This window comes from Electrona antarctica (genome assembly GCF_951216825.1).
Source record: "Electrona antarctica genome assembly, chromosome: 4".
In the NCBI taxonomy this organism is placed as follows: Eukaryota; Metazoa; Chordata; class Actinopteri; order Myctophiformes; family Myctophidae; genus Electrona; species Electrona antarctica.
This window is the reverse complement of record NC_136809.1, coordinates 24,945,173-24,964,804: the sequence shown is the minus strand read 5'-3', so window position 1 is coordinate 24,964,804 and position 19,632 is coordinate 24,945,173.

The following is a 19,632-nucleotide window of genomic DNA, read 5'->3' as shown; positions in this document are numbered from 1 at the left end:
ATTTTTCAACACAGCCTCCTGCCCAGAGCAGGGGAGAGCCTGAGACAGTATAGAGGACATGAACGTAGTGCTTCCAATGATCACTGGAAGCATCACCTCTGCATGGCAGCATCACCTCTGCATGGCAGCATCACTGCATCTGTTGTCCTCAGGCAGTTTTTCTGCCTCTGTGCTGAACAGCAGGCTTATACAGGAAATAGATTTCCACATTGAGTTTGCCTTCGACTATTCATTATTCAAATGGTTCAATTGATCTATTTAGTTTAGACAGTGAACGGTTAAAAAGCAACAACGTGAAGTGGGCCATTGAGAACTGTCACAGACTATATCACAGTCCATGAAATCTCATTTGAATTAGGACCAGTGTTGTGCCAAGGTATTTATCCCTGTCACAATGTATTTCCTCTCCAATATACAGTATAGCACTGCTTAAATGGGTCCAGATGTATGCCACATTGTGTATGCCTGTCAGAATGTGTTCCCCACTCAATACAATGCATTATATATGAGGAGGAACACATTCTGATGGGGAAGTACCTTGGATACCAGCACAAAGCCGTAGTATTTTAGCAACTTAGTCTTAGTGTCACTTTTAGTAGCAAATTCTGATTTAAGCTCAGTCTTTGAACAATCCATTGAACTTTAGGCCTGCCTAGGCTACTTAAACTATCTGGTCTTAGCCAACAAAAAATTAACACTGGCATAAAATAAACTAAAACATAATTGCTCAGACTCTTCAACAAAGATGGCAAAAACAAACATTCTTTGTTCTGTACTTATACATACAATTGTAGTACAAAACACTGAAGTCCTTAAACCAGAAACCTGTAACGCTAACCCTAAACCCTAAGGTAAGTGGGGAACATAGAACCTGGGGAACATAGGGATGACCCCACAAAGCCTAGTCTGGGAGATGAGTGAAAGTTGGCTTGCAGCAGGGTAAATTTGCTTTGAAATGTTTTCTTTTTAGAGCTGCACCATCAACTGTGTAATTAAATAGCACAATTGTTATGTTATGCTATATTAATAATCACTAGTGGTGCCTGTTGGGCACTGGCCTACTTTGGAACGATGCAAGTTGGAAATGCATTTCCAACTTTTCCAACCAGTTATGTCTGTGTCCCTTTTATGCCCATATATGGAGTTCTTTGTCAGGCATGGCCAAATATGGAGTCTATGTGTGATGTCAGTACAGGCCACCTCCATATATGGAGATCTAGGGGTGATCAGGTGTGATCAATTGGCTAATTTGGGCCCTGTCCAGAGCCTGGGCAGGGGCCCAGAGCCTGGGCAGGGGCCCTGTCCTGAGCCCGGGCAGAGGCTTTTGTGCTGGTTCTGGACAACGGTGTGTCCCACCGACTCAAAACCGGGCACAGCACTCCCTGTGGTGGTGTGGAACGCATGTGTCAAATTTGAAGTCGGTGGGGCCAACGGTTCTCGAGTATACGTGTATTACAGACGTAGCGCATTTATAGAAAAGAGAGATAGATACATACTAGATAGATAGCCTGGAACTCACTTATGCTTTTTATGGCATAGGCAGCTCCCAGCAGGATCCGCCGGCAGAAACTATGCGCAGCTGCTAGACATGACACTAATTAATTAGAGCAACAGAGAGAGAGAGGAGTGTGTGTGTGTATATGTGTGCGTGTGTGTCAATTTAACAAAGGTGCAGACGATCAGAAATCAGCAGAGAGTGAGTGATGTTTGCACTACTCTATGCCGAATTGAAGTGGACTCGGACCCAGACTTTTTTTTTCTCCCTGAAAAAAAAAACGTCTGGGTTTCCGAGGCTACTAGTTAGATAGCCTAGATGTGGTTAGTCCTCATTAAACGTCCAAGTTGCAGTGGTAGGAGGGTTCTGTTAGGTTCGTTGCTTACGTATGATTCTTGATGACTATTTTGTATGTATGTATTTACTGTGTGTGTGTGTGTGTGTGTGTGTGTGTGTGTGTGTGTGTGTGTGTGTGTATATATATATACTGTATATATATAATATTTTTTGAGTGGTGTAAACCACTCCTACAACTGGCTTTGTTAGTTTGTCTGTCTGTCTGTTCGTACCAAAAAATGAGCATGGTTGCTATGGTCACCCAGTTCACACGGGTGTGATTTCATTACGTCAGACATTATGTCAGACCACAGCTGATCAGTCTATATAAGACCTTACACCACTCAGTTCACACGGGTGTGATTTTTTATTTTAGTATGTACAGTATATTACATGATATCATAATTATTTGAGAATGTATACATCCACTTGCATGTACATCATGTATGTTTGTAGGTGAACATGGCATAGTTCCCTTTTATTTCCGTGTATTGGATATACCCTCCATACACTGCAACCTGGAGGCCTGAATGAGGACACCTTTTGTCTAAATACTGACTTGGTCAATGACCACAGGGGAGGGTAAATATATGCAGGACTGGTGAGACCTTTTGGTGACAATATGATTAGTGGGTTCAGTTCAGTGGCGTGCACAGATAGACACTAGGGGGTGCTAGAGCACCCCCTGCCCTTTTGGCAATGTGCCCTTTTGAAAAAAAACAAAAAAACTTTTATTTTTATTTTTTATTTTTTTTGTACAGTGTACACTGTATAGTATGTGGACCATGGTGACATTGATCAATTCTTAATAAAAAGCTTCTAATATATTATTTAGTCCCCAGAATCTATAAATCCCACACTATTCAGGCAACCGGCCGGTTCCACGCGCTGCACAAGGTGCCCTTTTTTTTCCTTGAGCACCTGCCCCTCTAAATGTCTGTGCACGCCACTGGTTCAGTTACATGCATGTGTACATTGTGTAGATTATTTGCATTAGGTTTTTATTTCATATATGTATTGTATCATTCTCTTGTTCATGTTATGTGGAATGTTCAACGAAGGTCTTTGGGTCATTGTAATTAACTCAACTCACAAAGAACACATTTGTGGTCAAAACGTGTTATGCACAGTAAGTGATGGAGCAGCAACTGTTATGCAGACCTTTTAGTGCTGTAATTACCCACGCTGTGATAAAATGAAATGAGTTCCTTCAGAGCAAATATATCATCTTTAATGACAACAATGCAATCATTTTCTGTTAGTCTCTCTATTACTCTGCAGACTGCACTCCCTCATCACGATGTGATGTGTTTCAGGTCAGGTCTAACTGGCCAACTATCTATCCAGAACCCACATTCCTCCATTCTTCCATACCTGTGGTGGAAGTCTCATACACAAGACCTGGGTCCTTACAGCAGCTTTATAAAGTAAGTCTTCTATCCTGTCATTTTCACATACCGTGCAGATAATAGAAAGTAAAATGAGAAAATGTCCTGTTAAGACCCCTAAATAAAAATAAAAATCACACCTGTGTGAAGTAATTATCATCGTACATCATCATGACATAACATGTCTATTTGCTCAGACACATATGACGTAAATTCTTCATTAATTGTCAATGGGAATGTAATCTTTGTGTAGGACAAATATACAGATTTGCTCATACACCATATGATGTAAATTCTCCATTGATTATCAATGGGAATTGAATCTTTGTAGGACAAAAATAGACGATTTGCTCGTCCACATACAGTATGATGTAAATTCTCCATTCATTGTCAATGTGAATTTAATGTTGTGTAAGACGAAGATCTATACTAATAGCTCCGCCCCTCAAAAATGTACATTTAAAAATAAATTTGAAAAGGGCTGAGTATTTGTGTGTTAATATGGGACTAAAACCTTTGCGATTGGGTCTCAATTCTTTACTTCACTTTCATTCAAAGTTTGTGACGAGAAACCAGAAACGTCCTTGGAGCCTATTTGCCTACTATCTTACTGGGCTGTTTGGGCTGTGTTAGAGTCTGTGGTTTTACTAGAGGCTTAAGTTCCTATGGTACCAGAGGGAAACCGTGTTAGAGATGATTCCCCAGATTGGCTAATGGACCTCAGCATAACTAGAGCCATACTGATGCTGTGTAGAGACTGTGTGCACAGTGTCTTATTGGGAGGTGCAAGGACATGCAGGCTTTATCATCTCCACTGGGAAATTTGGATCGATGCATGATCCCGAGAGACGACATTAACAGAAAACGGTTAAATAAACAATGGTAAGGCATAAAATGGACAGCGTAGTGAGGTAGTGAATCATGTTCAACCCAGATTCGGCACAAACAAGGGACTAAATTCTTTTCGCTCCTATGCCACCAAAATGTGGAACGCCCTACCAACAGTCATTAAGACATGCGAATCCCTTGACTCCTTCAAAACCGCTCTCAAAGGGCACCTACGGATGGCTGCAATTCGAAACTGGCCCCCGTAAAATCTGAATCCCCCCCCCTTTTTTCCCTCACTGTATATGTTTCTTTTCCCTTTTTACCTCCATTATGATGAATTCCTGTACTGTTCTTTGTCTATATAGAAGTGTCTATTTGTACGTCTCTAAATGTTTTGATGATTTGAACATGGTGGACCCTGTTGTAAACAAGTGTAATGCTTAATTGGGTCGTCCACTCACAGTTAACAGCCTTTGTATTGAGTTTGTGCTTGAAATGTACTGTAATTCTGCAAACTGTTAATACAATTTTCAATCAATCAATCAAAATAGCCTACATAGGGTCGAAAGCTTATCTTTTGGTATTTTTGTTGACATTATTTGATAGAATAGTGTAGCAGAACATGAAGCACATGGTCTCAGAGCCAGACCAAATATACAGTGCAAGTTCATTCAGTATTTTTAATAGTTATGCTGTGCCCAGTCTGTGGTGGTCAAATGGGTCTTTCGATGCACACATGCACGTCTCTATCCTAAAATGAATACTGCCAGAGGCCTCTCTCCTCTGCTATCGCCCTCTCCGCCTTCCAGTTGAAAACCTCTCAGGGGAATGGACTGCTCAATCCCCTTAAAAAGAGAAATCTATTTTCCTCACATGATGGCATGCGCAGTCAGCTCATATTTGCCTTAAAAAGCTCCTTTGTAGAACAGCTCAATTGTGTCCATTTGCCGCGCATGGTGCGGTATCAGTATCGATTAACCCAATCCCCCCCTGCTCCCCTTTCCTCCATATGTGCAAAAATAAACACAAAAAAGGAAGCAGCTACAGTACATGCAATGCACATTTGACATGTTCTCAACTATTTTTTTGTTAAATTTTTGCTGTGTTTATCTGAGGTAAAACTAATAGCATACACATTATTTGGACTTCACTTCAAAGGCAAATTTGCATAGACCATTTGACCTAACTGTGCCTTCAGGTGTAACTGGAACAGCTTGCACGCTCTCTACTGGAGCAAAGCTGCAACTACTTCCTCCAGTCCTCCATTACAGGGTTGACTTTGACAGCACATTTTGATTGTTTTTAGTATAGTCGTCTAGTCTAGTTTTAGTCGACTAAATATCATAAGATTTTAGTCGACTAAATGTAGCCTACAGTTGATTTTGTCGACAAAAATGTATTTTGGTCGGACCAAAGATAGAGATACCGTTTGGGACCAACCTTGTCATGCCACCATGTCGGGAAGGTGGGGGTAAATACCTAATTGATTCAAAGTTTTACTACATTTTGGCGAGGGAAAAACGGCCATAGCCATTTTCCAAAAGGTCTCTTTAGCTGTCACTTCAATATAATGTGAATGGAATGGATTACATGAATACCTACAAGCCTCCCCTATACAGACATGATATATTATATACAAGCCTCCCCTATACAGACATGCCACATTTATGGTAATGCCGTTTTGGGCAAGAACCATGCAGTTTTATACACGCAGTACAAATGTGTAATTTCCGCCCATTGTAAAAAATTAGATCACTTTACTGTATCTATATCTGTATGAGACCACTGTTCTGCATCTAGATACCAATACTGTATCTAGACCATTGTCTGACCATCTAGTCGCACAAGACACTGTACTGTATCTAGACCACTGTACTGCATCTATATCTGTATGAGACCAGACCACTGTACTGCATCTATATCTGTATGAGACCAGACCAGTGTACTGTATCTAGACCACTGTACTGTATCTAGACCACTGTACTGCATCTATATCTGTATGAGACCAGACCACTGTACTGCATCTACATCTGTATGAGACCAGACCACTGTACTGTATCTACATCTGTATGAGACCAGACCACTGTACTGTATCTACATCTGTATGAGACCAGACCACTGTACTGTATCTACATCTGTATGAGACCAGACCACTGTACTGTATCTAGACCACTGTACTGCATCTATATCTGTATGAGACAAGACCACTGTACTGTATCTAGACCACTGTACTGCATCTATATCTGTATGAGACCAGACCACTGTACTGCATCTATATCTGTATGAGACCAGACCACTGTACTGCATCTACATCTGTATGAGACCAGACCACTGTACTGTATCTACATCTGTATGAGACCAGACCACTGTACTGTATCTACATCTGTATGAGACCAGACCACTGTACTGTATCTACATCTGTATGAGACCAGACCACTGTACTGTATCTAGACCACTGTACTGCATCTATATCTGTATGAGACAAGACCACTGTACTGTATCTAGACCACTGTACTGCATCTATATCTGTATGAGACCAGACCACTGTACTGCATCTATATCTGTATGAGACCAGACCACTGTACTGCATCTAGACCACTGTACTGCATCTATATCTGTATGAGACCAGACCACTGTACTGTATCTAGACCACTGTACTGCATCTATATCTGTATGAGACCAGACCACTGTACTGTATCTAGACCACTGTACTGCATCTATATCTGTATGAGACAAGACCACTGTACTGTATCTAGACCACTGTACTGCATCTATATCTGTATGAGACCAGACCACTGTACTGCATCTATATCTGTATGAGACCAGACCACTGTACTGCATCTAGACCACTGTACTGCATCTATATCTGTATGAGACCAGACCACTGTACTGTATCTAGACTACTGTACTGCATCTATATCTGTATGAGACCAGACCACTGTACTGCATCTAGACCACTGTACTGCATCTATATCTGTATGAGACCAGACCACTGTACTGTATCTAGACTACTGTACTGCATCTATATCTGTATGAGACCAGACCACTGTACTGTATCTAGACTACTGTACTGCATCTATATCTGTATGAGACCAGACCACTGTACTGCATCTAGACCACTGTACTGCATCTATATCTGTATGAGACCAGACCACTGTACTGTATCTAGACCACTGTACTGCATCTATAGACCTCTCTACTGTATCTATAAACCACTGTACTGCATGACTGTGCATGCGCATCCGTGTGCATGTAATCACTCAAGACAGATTCTGCTAACAGTGAAATATGTCACTGTCAGCAACTCTGCCATAAACATGTAGTGTTGTTGTTCGTAGGAAAAAACACAGAAGCACCTGACTTCCTGTTTCTACAAAGTACACACCGAATGGGTTCCCAGATTGGTGTGCATGTATTTGTGCTTATGTGAACATACTATATGTGCCTGGCAACTAATAATCTAGTTAGCATGATACATATGATGATACATGATGTGATATGTGAGCATGAGGCGTGTACCATGTGTGCACATGTGTTTATAAGGTGTACAGTATGTGTACATAATGCATGCCCTCCATTTTCCTTCTCGGCTGCTGGTACATTTTCTGCGTCAGTCGATTCAGACATCATCTCATGGCCATATCTCTTCGCCTGCACACTCCACAGTGATTGCGACAGATGCCTATGATTATGTCTAAATGGCATTCCAGTCGGGTCAGCAACAAAACAAAGTACTGACAGGCTTAGCTGTGAACCTGTACAATTGTATATTGCTGGACCGCTGATATGCAGCATTTTATCCTCAGGCATAATAATGAATAAAAGTTTATTCCGAACTGCGGATGTTGAAGCGACACGTTGTGAACTTGTAGGTCTACTACTGTATTTGCGGCGTGCAAATACAGTGCATCATCGTGTGACGCAGTATGAATCAGGCTTAATTCAGATGCTAATGAGGCAAATGATTTCCACACTTTATGGTTGTGCTTTATAGCGTGAAACATGAGTTGTTAAAGGTCATCACAGCAGAAGCAGATATTATATGAGAACATTGAGGCAAACAAGCCACCCACAAAAATTGTGGGAGACACTAAAACAACTGCATTATTTCAAGTGGTTCGCTCATTACCGACAAATTGGTTGTGGCAATAGCAGTTTTTTCACCAAACTACCCCCACATTCAGGTATTTATGGTTCAGACCACATCCAAGCTCTATGAGAAAATATAGGGGCTCAAAAAGTCTCATTCAAACCTGTAAAAATTGCTAGAAAAACATCAGTCAGTGCCACGTCCCACAAGAATTCAAGATGGCGAGAGTAATCCCTCTGTATAAAAAAAATAAATTAGAACCTGGCAACTACCGCCCCGTTTCCATCCTTTGTTCCATCTCAAAGAGAGATTAATTCACGAACAAATCAACAGCTATTTCGGCGAGTGTAAGCTGCTGTTTGAGTTCCATTCTGGCTTCAGAACATCCCACTCCATTGACACATGCCTACTGTATTTGACCGACTACATCAAATGCGAGGTAGACTCTGGGAAATTCTGTGGCATGGTCATGCTGGACCTCCAAAAAGCACTGTAAATAATTCAATTCTACTGAATAAGCTGAAGGCGATTGGTTTGGATAGCACATCATTAAACTGGATGAAATCCTACCTTGAGGAAAGAAAACAAGTAGTTGACATCAACAGAACCATGTCCTCGTCCATCCCAGTGAGCTGCGGGGTTCCTCAAGAAAGCATACTAGGGCCATTAAGGCCTATTCATAGTACCCCAGTTTTAAGGTGACCACCGAAATCTATAACATGACGTCACGCTGTGGTGATAAGTGATTCCCCGTTCACCCAAACACATCTGTTTATCACCTAAAACTGGAGTACGAAAAGGCTATGTGAAAACCAAACAGAGCTTTACAGCCTGACAGCAAGTTCCTGGTTTGATTCCAGGCTGGCCGGACCATTTGCTTCATACAATTTAGGCGAATACAAGGTAATACATCAAATGCATAGAAATAGTGATCTAGGATCATAGGTAAATAAATAACCTATAGATACTAAAAAGTATAATCTGTACATTGATTGAGACTACACGCTATAGGATGTGTCTACATAACATGCCGTTACATTTTTGCCTTTGCATAAGTCTTCCACGTGTTCGCCCGTGTATCAATCAGCCTTCAATGATTGGATCGAGAACAACATCAAGAAATTCATGTATAATTTGCATAGGCCAGACTTCCCAAAACAAACTGGTCAGGCTACTAGTACTAATATGCCCAAATCTCTATTAGACTGGTCTGGATTCCTGTCTCCCATGCTGACAGAATTATATATGGCATTCATTCTATAATCATTGTGTGTTTGGAAGATTAAAATATCTCGCCTCCGACATAGACAGGCTCAAACCGCTCAAATGAATACCATCTGTTGAAGACGCATGGAACTTCTTCTATACTGTTATCGACAATCATGCCCCCTGGAGAACTATTAAGGTCAAAGACAGCGCGTTCGGAAATAGCACACTGTGCAATGCAAACTAATAATTTTAAAGGCCTTCAGTACAGGGTGTTAGTCATTAATAGTTTGCACATTGGTTATCTGTTTAGATAGCTTATCACTCTGATTGGGACCAAAGACCATGTTTACAGACTCTAAGAGCTAAACAAATTATCTCCAATAACTTAACGTTTTCTAGGAAACGTGCAGGGAAAGGCCCTCGACTATCTATTAATAATGTATTGCACTGGCTTGAAGGCTCACGTGAAACTTCTCCCTGTGCTTCCCTCAATTATTTTTCTCATTAATCAAGAATTCCAGCACTTAATGCTACAGTAGTCAAGAGTCAATATGCTAAAGGAAATACTCAATTAACCTTTGGATACTCTATAATTCATGTTTCGAAATGAGATTCGAGTGAATAGTTATGTTGTGAACTCAAATAAACTAATCTGGTTTCAAGACTACCGGTATATGATTTAGAGTGCAAAAACTATATTTTCAAATGTAGTATATCCCTCCATCCCTGAAATGATCTTGTATACAGATTTATTTGATTGTATAGTAGTCGATCTCTATACTCTGTAAGAACAACATGAGACAGAGACGGTGACTGCTTAATTAAGTTAGTAGCCCATGTTTTGTAATGGCATCATGATGCTATTATGCCCATGGATATACAAAGTAAACTTAATTATAAATGAATACTAGAAAAGAATTGCTGCAAGCAGCGATAAGGCAGGACCAAGCAGGAAGGCAATAAGAATAATATGCACAATAAGCCATAGAAACAGGGAAGACTACACTTGAGCAAAAGACCATGGAATTGTGACAGGGTCGTTATTTTATAGTGGGGGGCAGGGTTCTTGAAGACTTATACACTGAGTGCCCGGATTTGAACCCATGACCTTGTGGCAAGAGCTCTACCACTTTTTTCATTTCAACCTTTATTTAGTTCTCGGAGAGAGCCATAGCGCCCCCCTTTGACCAATTGGAGTAAGACTGGTTTAAGTGCTATTTGGCATGACCCTCTACCATACTGTACAGTTGCAAAAGCATATGACATACTGCATGTATGTATGTATTAGGGGAAAAAGAAGAATTTTCACAACACTGCAATATTCATTGGCTCATAAAACCTTCCTTTTTTCCTCCTGGGAGGGAGGAGATGCATTTTAACTGATATTCATATAATTCAAAATGGCGGTTGATCTAGAGGTCAGAGGTCAAAAGTAAGAGCACGAAACGGTTCATGAGCTATGCTAAGTTTGCATTTTCAATTGAGTGCTATAGCGCCACCCTTTGGCCAATGGTTGTGGGCTTCGCATCCTCACCGTTTGGCATGTCCCTCTACCATATTTCCAAGTTTCACGAAAACCGACTGCATGGTTCAGCCAGAATTGGTATTTTTGGCGGTAGGAGGAGAAGAAGAAAAAAATGACAAACTATAAAGGACCAAGTCCTGCTGCTTGGTCCTTTAATAATACCTTTTATATAATCACCAACATGAATTTATGTTTTTTATTTACAGCTAGGTAGAGTAGTGGGGCGAGATGGAAAAGGGGCGACCGTACCTGTTACTAAAGCGGCAAATGAAATGGCACTGACCAGAAAGGATGTTGAGTAATGATGATGGATCTGGAAAAATGGATGGATCTGGGAAATGGGCTTTTTTGTTTATTGGCAGAAAGGCAGAGGAGCGAAACTGAGTTAGAGAACTACAAGGGGGCTTTGGTAGAATTCAATCCCAGACCATAAGGGGGGCATGTTGGGGTCTTAACCACAAAGCTATCAATTGGCATGTTACTTCTTTCCTGCAAACACTTCAATCCAAGTTCACCTCTAGTGGCATGACTACAAGAGCATGATACTACAGTATATCATATGTATGACTTATTGCTTGCATGCTGCTATTGCCCCCTTACAGCAGACGCGCCATCCACAATGATCTCTAAAGGAGACAGAGTCCGTTTTCACTTGTGTTGCGCTGCGTTGCCATCCGTTCAAGGAGAGTTCAAGGTCCATCCCTTGCTGTCAAAGTTCAGGTATATACCAGTACCTTCCACTCTGCTATGATCTTCAACATAAGTTGGCTGAAAGAAAGCTGACCAAGCCTCACTTTGGCTCACACATCTTGCCAACATGGGATCCAGGGGTCTAAGCACCCTGGAGAAGGTCCTCATCTTTCTGTTTGTGGCCATGACCGCAGCCTGCATTGGCCTGATAGTTATATACTTCAATGAGAAGGCAGACTCCAGCACTGATGAAGACGGTGAGTGTCCCATACATTTTTCTGCTTTAAAGGTTGAGTTGAGTTTTTTTGTTAAAAGGTGAAAGCAGTATATTCTGACTGATAGTAATCATTGCTATAGTGTTTGATAAGTTACAGGGGTCTCCTAGCTGTCTCTCCAGCTCTTTAATAAACAGAAAATACATTTTAAGGAGGGCTGCAAAATTTCTGCCAATCAGGAGAAAGTACCCGTTTATCAACCTCAATTTTATAGTGATCCATTCTCAATTGTGTCTCCTCTCCTCATTCCTTTGTTAGTAACTTCCAATTTCACTTGTTTAGTTTGATCAACAAGATTTTACTTTGAGTTAATATGGATACCTTTATTAAAGAAAACACACTAAAGCATCCTTTATGTACACAACAGCACTTAACTGAGAAAAATAAGATGACTCCGAACAAAATATATATATTATATATTTTATTAATTTTTCATGAACAAACAAGACCCAACAATCATATTCAGTATAACCCTTGCCTACTGTACATATAGTAAATACACAGCTACAGTAAATGCTTTGTCTTAATTCTTTTGCTGGCCACCATGTGCCATGGCATTAGTGTCTTTTTACTAAATGGATATTTAAAGGAGCATTCAGTGATTTGGGCGATTTGGAAAATCCCCCGGTCTGCCCCGGTAACAAGTGTCCCCCCCCACTATACAGTGGGGGGACACGCAACAGGCCAACAGCACGCACACCAAGGCCTGCCCCCGCTCGGTCATGATTGGCGGAAGGCCCCTCTCTATCCTGATTGGATGAAGGCCACCTAGCCAAAAACTAAACCTAAGGTTTTTTGACCCCCAGGGGTCAACTGGGGACAGGGAGGAACTCCTTATATGGTCAGCACACTCTATAGTAGGGAGGATTATCACAACAAAACAAAAAAAGAAGTGATATTTGAATTAGGTGAAATCACTGAATATACCTTTAAATGTATTTATAATCATTGTGGCCCTATCTGGGTCAATTATACTTATGTCACCTGTGGCGTGTCACCTCTAATCTGGTAAGATTATAATTTATGGTGATCAAGGGCAGTGTTATCACCATAGATCTTTAACATTCCTTACATCAATGATAATGGCATAGGGCTCAACTTTTGCACAGTTACCTGTTATCTTTGCATTACACTTACTTATGTTGTACTTAATAATTAAGTACTTAATCAGATACTTTGTATCTACCAGCCCAGGGCCATTGAAATTGGCAGTACAGTACAGAGCAAATGTCAAGGTTTCTTCAATGTGTCTTAAGTGCCATTCCCACTGAGCACTAGAACTATAAAGATAACTATAACTATATTGTTTGCCATTGTATTTTTTTATAGTCTGTGTGAACTCAATCAACTTGACTTGATTGATTTTTATACTATATGTGTATAGTGCTCACTGCTCAATGTGATTTATCCATCATGAGTGGAGATAACTGCGGTCTTGTCCATTGATAACAGTCGAAGCGGGTGGGAGTGAGTTGTCGGGCCCGCAGTCTACCAGTCAACATTTCATGAAAAGAAAGATGTGGGAGGATAGGCAGACTATAGGAAAAGAGAGTGCATACAAAGAAAACAGCCACACATTTATCTGCACCTGTTCCTGCTTACCAACACAACATTTAAACACATACTGTAGTGCTATACATACACACTACATACAGTAAACACACCTGTTTCCTCATCCTGCAGTTGGGGAATGGGGATGCACATATACTGTAACTGGAAACCTTCCTATATTATATACGGTATTTACTGTATAGTGTGTCTGCTGAGCATCACTTTAGTGGGAAGTGCCATTCAGTGTACAAATGAACCCACAAGGGTCCATTTGGTTCCAATTGCACACACTCACAGTAATGCATTGATAAATTACACTCATGATTTTACTGTATGGTCTGATCAGCTCTGCAGTCTTGTGTCATTGTGTCAACTATAGTGAACGGGTGTTTCCTACGGTCCTGTCAGATTTCCTTCATATTAGTTGGCAATACCATTGAAGGCAGGAGGTAATTTATAGCGATAATTTGAGGGAGGCTGACCTGAAAGCTACAGTAACTTGAAAGCCAGCCAACAAATTTAGCATATGTTTCAGTGTTGTTTAATGTATTTTTTTTTTAATCTGGTGAGATATTGTTTGTTGGGTGGTGTCTCTGACCAATGGAACCAACCCTCGGTATAAGCATGCAGTGATTACCGCTGTCTGGGTGCCTGAGCCATGGTACCTGAGCCATGGTACCAAAATGTTGTCTCATACCTCAGTGTAATTATGTCTCATCAAACTCTGTGAGGGACACATACAGCTGTACTAAAGTGTTGTTTAACATAATGCATGCAGCAGTACCCAAGCCAGCTCCTCCTCTCTCCCCTTCTTATCCACTCCTCTGCCTTAAGTTTTGCCAATTATTTGGGGGCCCACTTGCAATATCCTCATTCCTCACGGCCCCAACTCACAGATTGGTAATCACTGAACTAAACTATGGCTGTGTTCCAGGCCTGGTGGACTCGGGTTGTGGCAATCCACAGGAACTGTCTGGAGAGTCTGGAAGCTTCACCAGCTTGAACTACCCCAACAGCTATGACGACGGCAAGAGCTGTGTGTGGCACATCACAGTGGAGCCTGACATGGTAGAGTGAATCATCAACCAACAACACTGTTCCACAACCTTTCACCCTTACTTATCCAACCTTTATCCATCACTCAGGGTGGCAGGAGGCTAAAGCAATGCTTCTCAGGGATTCCAGGGTTACCCTGCTGAATGATTCTTAGTGTTAATCAATTTGTCCCTTACCGGTCTCTAATTCTGAGAGTGTACAATTTCCATTTAGAGTGAAAGACAAATTCATCTGAGAGTGTACACTTTCATAGGTATGGGGCTCCATGGCATAATGCCTAACTTTATTAGGTATTATGCTACTTTATTGAGTAGTGAAACAATTCTCAATGTTGGTATTAAGGACGTAGACTACTGCTAGTTTGATGTTCTAATATACAGTGTAGAAATGTGATAAAACATTAATATCACATTTACCTGCCCAAAATAGGTACACCAGGTATAAAGTGTTTAAATGAAATAAAATAATGTGGAATATCTGAGGAGGCTTGAAGATCGGCTATGTTTGAAATAGGGAATGTATGATATATTGTCATACATTCATAATATATTTTTGTAAGTTAGCATCCCAGGTAGACACAACATTAAATGTTTGGAAACCCCATCTAATGGAACAATTCCAACATATGGGCCTTCCATTAATGAACACAAACCAGCAGTCACATCCCTGCTGCAGAAGGTCTTTTATAGTACAGTACGTGTGTTCCTGTGCAGTGGGGAGCTGCAGTGTACAGGTATAGTGTGTTCCTGTGCAGTGGGGAGCTGCAGTGTGTACAGGTATAGTGTGTTCCTGTGCAGTGGAGAGCTGCAGTGTGTACAGGTATAGTGTGTTCCTGTGCAGTGGGGAGCTGCAGTGTGTACAGGTATAGTGTGTTCCTGTGCAGTGGGGAGCTGCAGTGTGTACAGGTATAGTGTGTTCCTGTGCAGTGGGGAGCTGCAGTGTACAGGTATAGTGTGTTCCTGTGCAGTGGGGAGCTGCAGTGTGTACAGGTATAGTGTGTTCCTGTGCAGTGGGGAGCTGCAGTGTACAGGTATAGTGTGTTCCTGTGCAGTGGGGAGCTGCAGTATGTACAGGTATAGTGTGTTCCTGTGCAGTGGGGAGCTGCAGTGTACAGGTATAGTGTGTTCCTGTGCAGTGGGGAGCTGCAGTGTGTACAGGTATAGTGTGTTCCTGTGCAGTGGGGAGCTGCAGTGTACAGGTATAGTGTGTTCCTGTGCAGTGGGGAGCTGCAGTGTACAGGTATAGTGTGTTCCTGTGCAGTGGGGAGCTGCAGTGTACAGGTATAGTGTGTTCCTGTGCAGTGGGGAGCTGCAGTGTACAGGTATAGTGTGTTCCTGTGCAGTGGGGAGCTGCAGTGTGTACAGGTATAGTGTGTTCCTGTGCAGTGGGGAGCTGCAGTGTACAGGTATAGTGTGTTCCTGTGCAGTGGGGAGCTGCAGTGTACAGGTATAGTGTGTTCCTGTGCAGTGGGGAGCTGCAGTGTGTACAGGTATAGTGTGTTCCTGTGCAGTGGGGAGCTGCAGTGTGTACAGGTATAGTGTGTTCCTGTGCAGTGGGGAGCTGCAGTGTGTACAGGTATAGTGTGTTCCTGTGCAGTGGGGAGCTGCAGTGTGTACAGGTATAGTGTGCCAACCAAAGGGCAAGAGTTTCTTCTGTCAGGTTAAGCATGGAGGACAGCTTGGCTGAATGCAGTTCAGCTGACAGATGGCTTCCTTACCCACAACCCCCCACAGGACAACACAAATACCTTGTTTTCTTTCCTCTTGCCTTTCTGCCTTCCTGACACATTGACTGGGTATCATCTTCTCTCACTTTCTCTCTCGCTCTCATGCACTCTCTCTCTCTCTCTCTCTCCCTCTCCCTCTCCCTCTGACTGTTTTTCTCACACCTTCCCCTTGTCCCCTCAGATACTGTATCTACAGTATCTCTCTCTATCAAAACACTGCTCGCTCAGTCGGTTTTACTTTCTTGTCTTATTTGCTGCTTATTGGAAACGCACACACAAATACACATGTACATACAAACTCCATACACCCGCACACCCATTCGGCCTCTTTGGCCTTTCCACTCATGCCAGCAACTAGCAATAACTCTCGTTATTCATTCTTTTCAAGGTGAGAAAACACATGTGCATGTTTGCTTTGCAGGTTGTCCATCTGTGGTTTGAAGAGTTCGCTTTGGAGGACACCAAGCTTTGCACTGCAGATTTCATCACAGTGAAAGATACGCTGGGAATTATTGGTAAGGCAAACGACACATCTGGTAAAGGCATTCCCTTAACCCATTTAGACCTGAGGACGATTCTACAAATGTCTTCTAAATCCTGACAGTTTTCTGAAAAACTCATGTTTCTATGTCAGTGGTTCTCAAACATTGTCATGTCAAGGACCCCCAAAAACTATATGTAATTGGCCTCCGACCCCCATCTCAAAATATGTTGTTTCAGGAACCCCCCCCCCCCCCCCCCCCCCCCCAGAAGCAAAGATTTTAGTTAAAAATGTTCACTCTGAAAGAATATATAAATTTGTGCCACATTTTCACGATCTTTTTTTTGTTTTTTGTAGCAGATCTACAAGCTCGTAGCGCAGCACTCGGTGCCGTGCTATGAGCTTGTACATCTGCTATTTTTCAATAGATAAGGTATAACATAATACTTAAAACACCAAAAGGGGTTCATTGACATGGCAATGACATGCCCAAAATAGTGACACCTCATTGAAAGTGGTTAAATTCAGAGGAACAACAGATCCCCACATCAGATACAATTGATGATATTAAATCCATCATCCCATTAAATACAATCCATCCCGCATTGGTGTTGGCTAGAGTAGACCGCTCACCCGCATCGCAAATACAATCCACCCATTCTTAACCGGTTTCAAATGTGAAATGAAACATACATTTTTGTTCTTCCTTTAGAGAGCATCTCACACCATAGATAGATATACTACAGACATTCAGACAGACAGACAGAGCAACACGGCAGTAGAGAAAAAAGGTTGTGGAGTATGTGAATGTGAACTTGCCAGACTGCTCACCTACCTTCACACCTTCGTCTCCAGAGAGTCTCCAGAGATGAGACACTCTTTTATTCAATTCACTCTCTACTCTCTCTCCGACCGATCCATCCATCCATCCATACACACTCCACTCCTCTAGTCCAGGGGTTCTCAACCCGTGGGTCGCGACCCCTCGGGGGGTCGCCAAATTATTTTAGGGGGTCCCCAAATTATTAAAAAAAAAAAAAAAAGATTTTGCTTTTTTATTTTTTTTTCACGATTTTTCAAAAATAGCAGACCTACAAGCTCGTAGCGCGCCACTCGGTGGCGCGCTATGAGCTTGTAGATCTGCTATTTTTAAATAGCTAAATTATAACAATGCTTAAAACACCAAAAGGGGTTCCCGCCCAAAATGGTTTAAGGTTATTGTAGCAGTCAATTTATATTGGGGGTCGGGAGGGGCGGGGCGGGGGTCCCGAGACGTTGCCAAAGCATTTCCGGGGGTCCCCGGCCAAAAACGTTGAGAACCCCTGCTCTAGTCAGTCGCAAAGCAGGCCTGGTCCACTGCACTGTTCTGTAGTTCAAGATACAAGAGAGATGGATTCGCTACAAATACTCAGCAGCTGTCATGTCATGTGGAAAGTTTATACTTTAAAGACTGTTGTATGCACTTGTTTTCACTTGTACAAGTATCATTTATTTATTTAATAAACAACATATAACAATATGTGCATTTCTGCATAGGAAAATACTGTGGCTATGATAAGCCTAAACCGGTGGTGTCCCTGGAAAACCGTCTGACTGTATACTTTGACACCAATGACAGAAAGACAGACAAAGGATTCAAGGCCCATTACAAATCAGTGTCTCCGGAAAGCACAACAGGTAAGACATTTTAAATGGAGGAAATACTAGATAAAGTGCCCCTCGGGGTACAGGTCTCCACCAGGGCAGGTCAGGTTGTGGCCTCCTGGTGGCGCTATAATAGGCCAATGTGAATTGCGGGATTTTTGGACAGAATCTGGAAGAGTAATATAACAAAATGTGTTTTACAAAAGTCGGCCTCCTGGTGGCGCTATAACAGGCCGTTCTGGAAAATTTGGGGAAGAGGTTGGAATCCAGGGAGTGTGTGTGCAAAATTTGGCATCGACCACGTTAACGGTGCCGGAGATTAGCTGTTAACAGACGGACGGACACACACACACACACACACACACACACACACACACACACACACACACACGGACGGACGGACGGACGGACGGACGGACGGACGGACGTGCAAAACATACTCTCTCCCCATGCCTTCGGCCTGGTGGAGACAAAAAGGAAAACTCTTTCAGACTATGCATTAGTACACTTGACCTGTTGTTTCCTTTATAACCTGGCATAGGCAAATTTTAGATTGCGTCATATTATAACATTATGTTCCAAAAATAAACAAACCATCCAGAGATTTTGTCAGGTATGTGAGTCTGTGTCGTTCATTATATTGACAACATCTGTGTTTGGATAAATTAGTACTTTATCCACCATCATTTGATGCTCCATATGAGTAAAATCGCTGAGGTGGTTAGTTTATTTTTGTATCACTTTACCCTATGAGAATTCCAATACAAAAGAATTACGCCGTGACCCGGGGGAGCCCCCTCTAGCGGCAGTGATGTCAGACAGGTGCTCTATTGCAACAGAAATTGCCCCTGAATAAATGGCAGATGTCTTGTTCTCTATGCTTATTATGACCTAGAAAATGAGCAGTGTCGTTACGATGTGTGTCAGGACTCGGGCTGAATTGATACATGGAGGGAAGAGACGATAGAGTGAGGGTGGGTGGGGAAAGTGAGGGAATGGTATGGAGGGATGGAGTCGGAGAGAGAGAGGGATAGCAATAGAATGAGGGGGAGATGGATTATGGATAGAGAGAAAGGGAGCGGGGAGCTGGCTGGGGTAGGGTAGATTGGAGGGAGTGAAAGAGTGAGTGAGGAAGCGAGGGAGAAAGTGAAATAGGGGGAGACAGGGGAGTGGGTATCCTTGAGATGTCTGTGGATCTGAGATGTCCTTCATACCCTTTTTTCCAGAAATAGCTGGGGCGGGTGGTTCTGTGGAAGGTGACAGTGGGGATCTGCTAACCCCTGGATACCCAGAGGAAAACTATCAGAATGGAGCACTGTACCAGGTATAATTATGTAT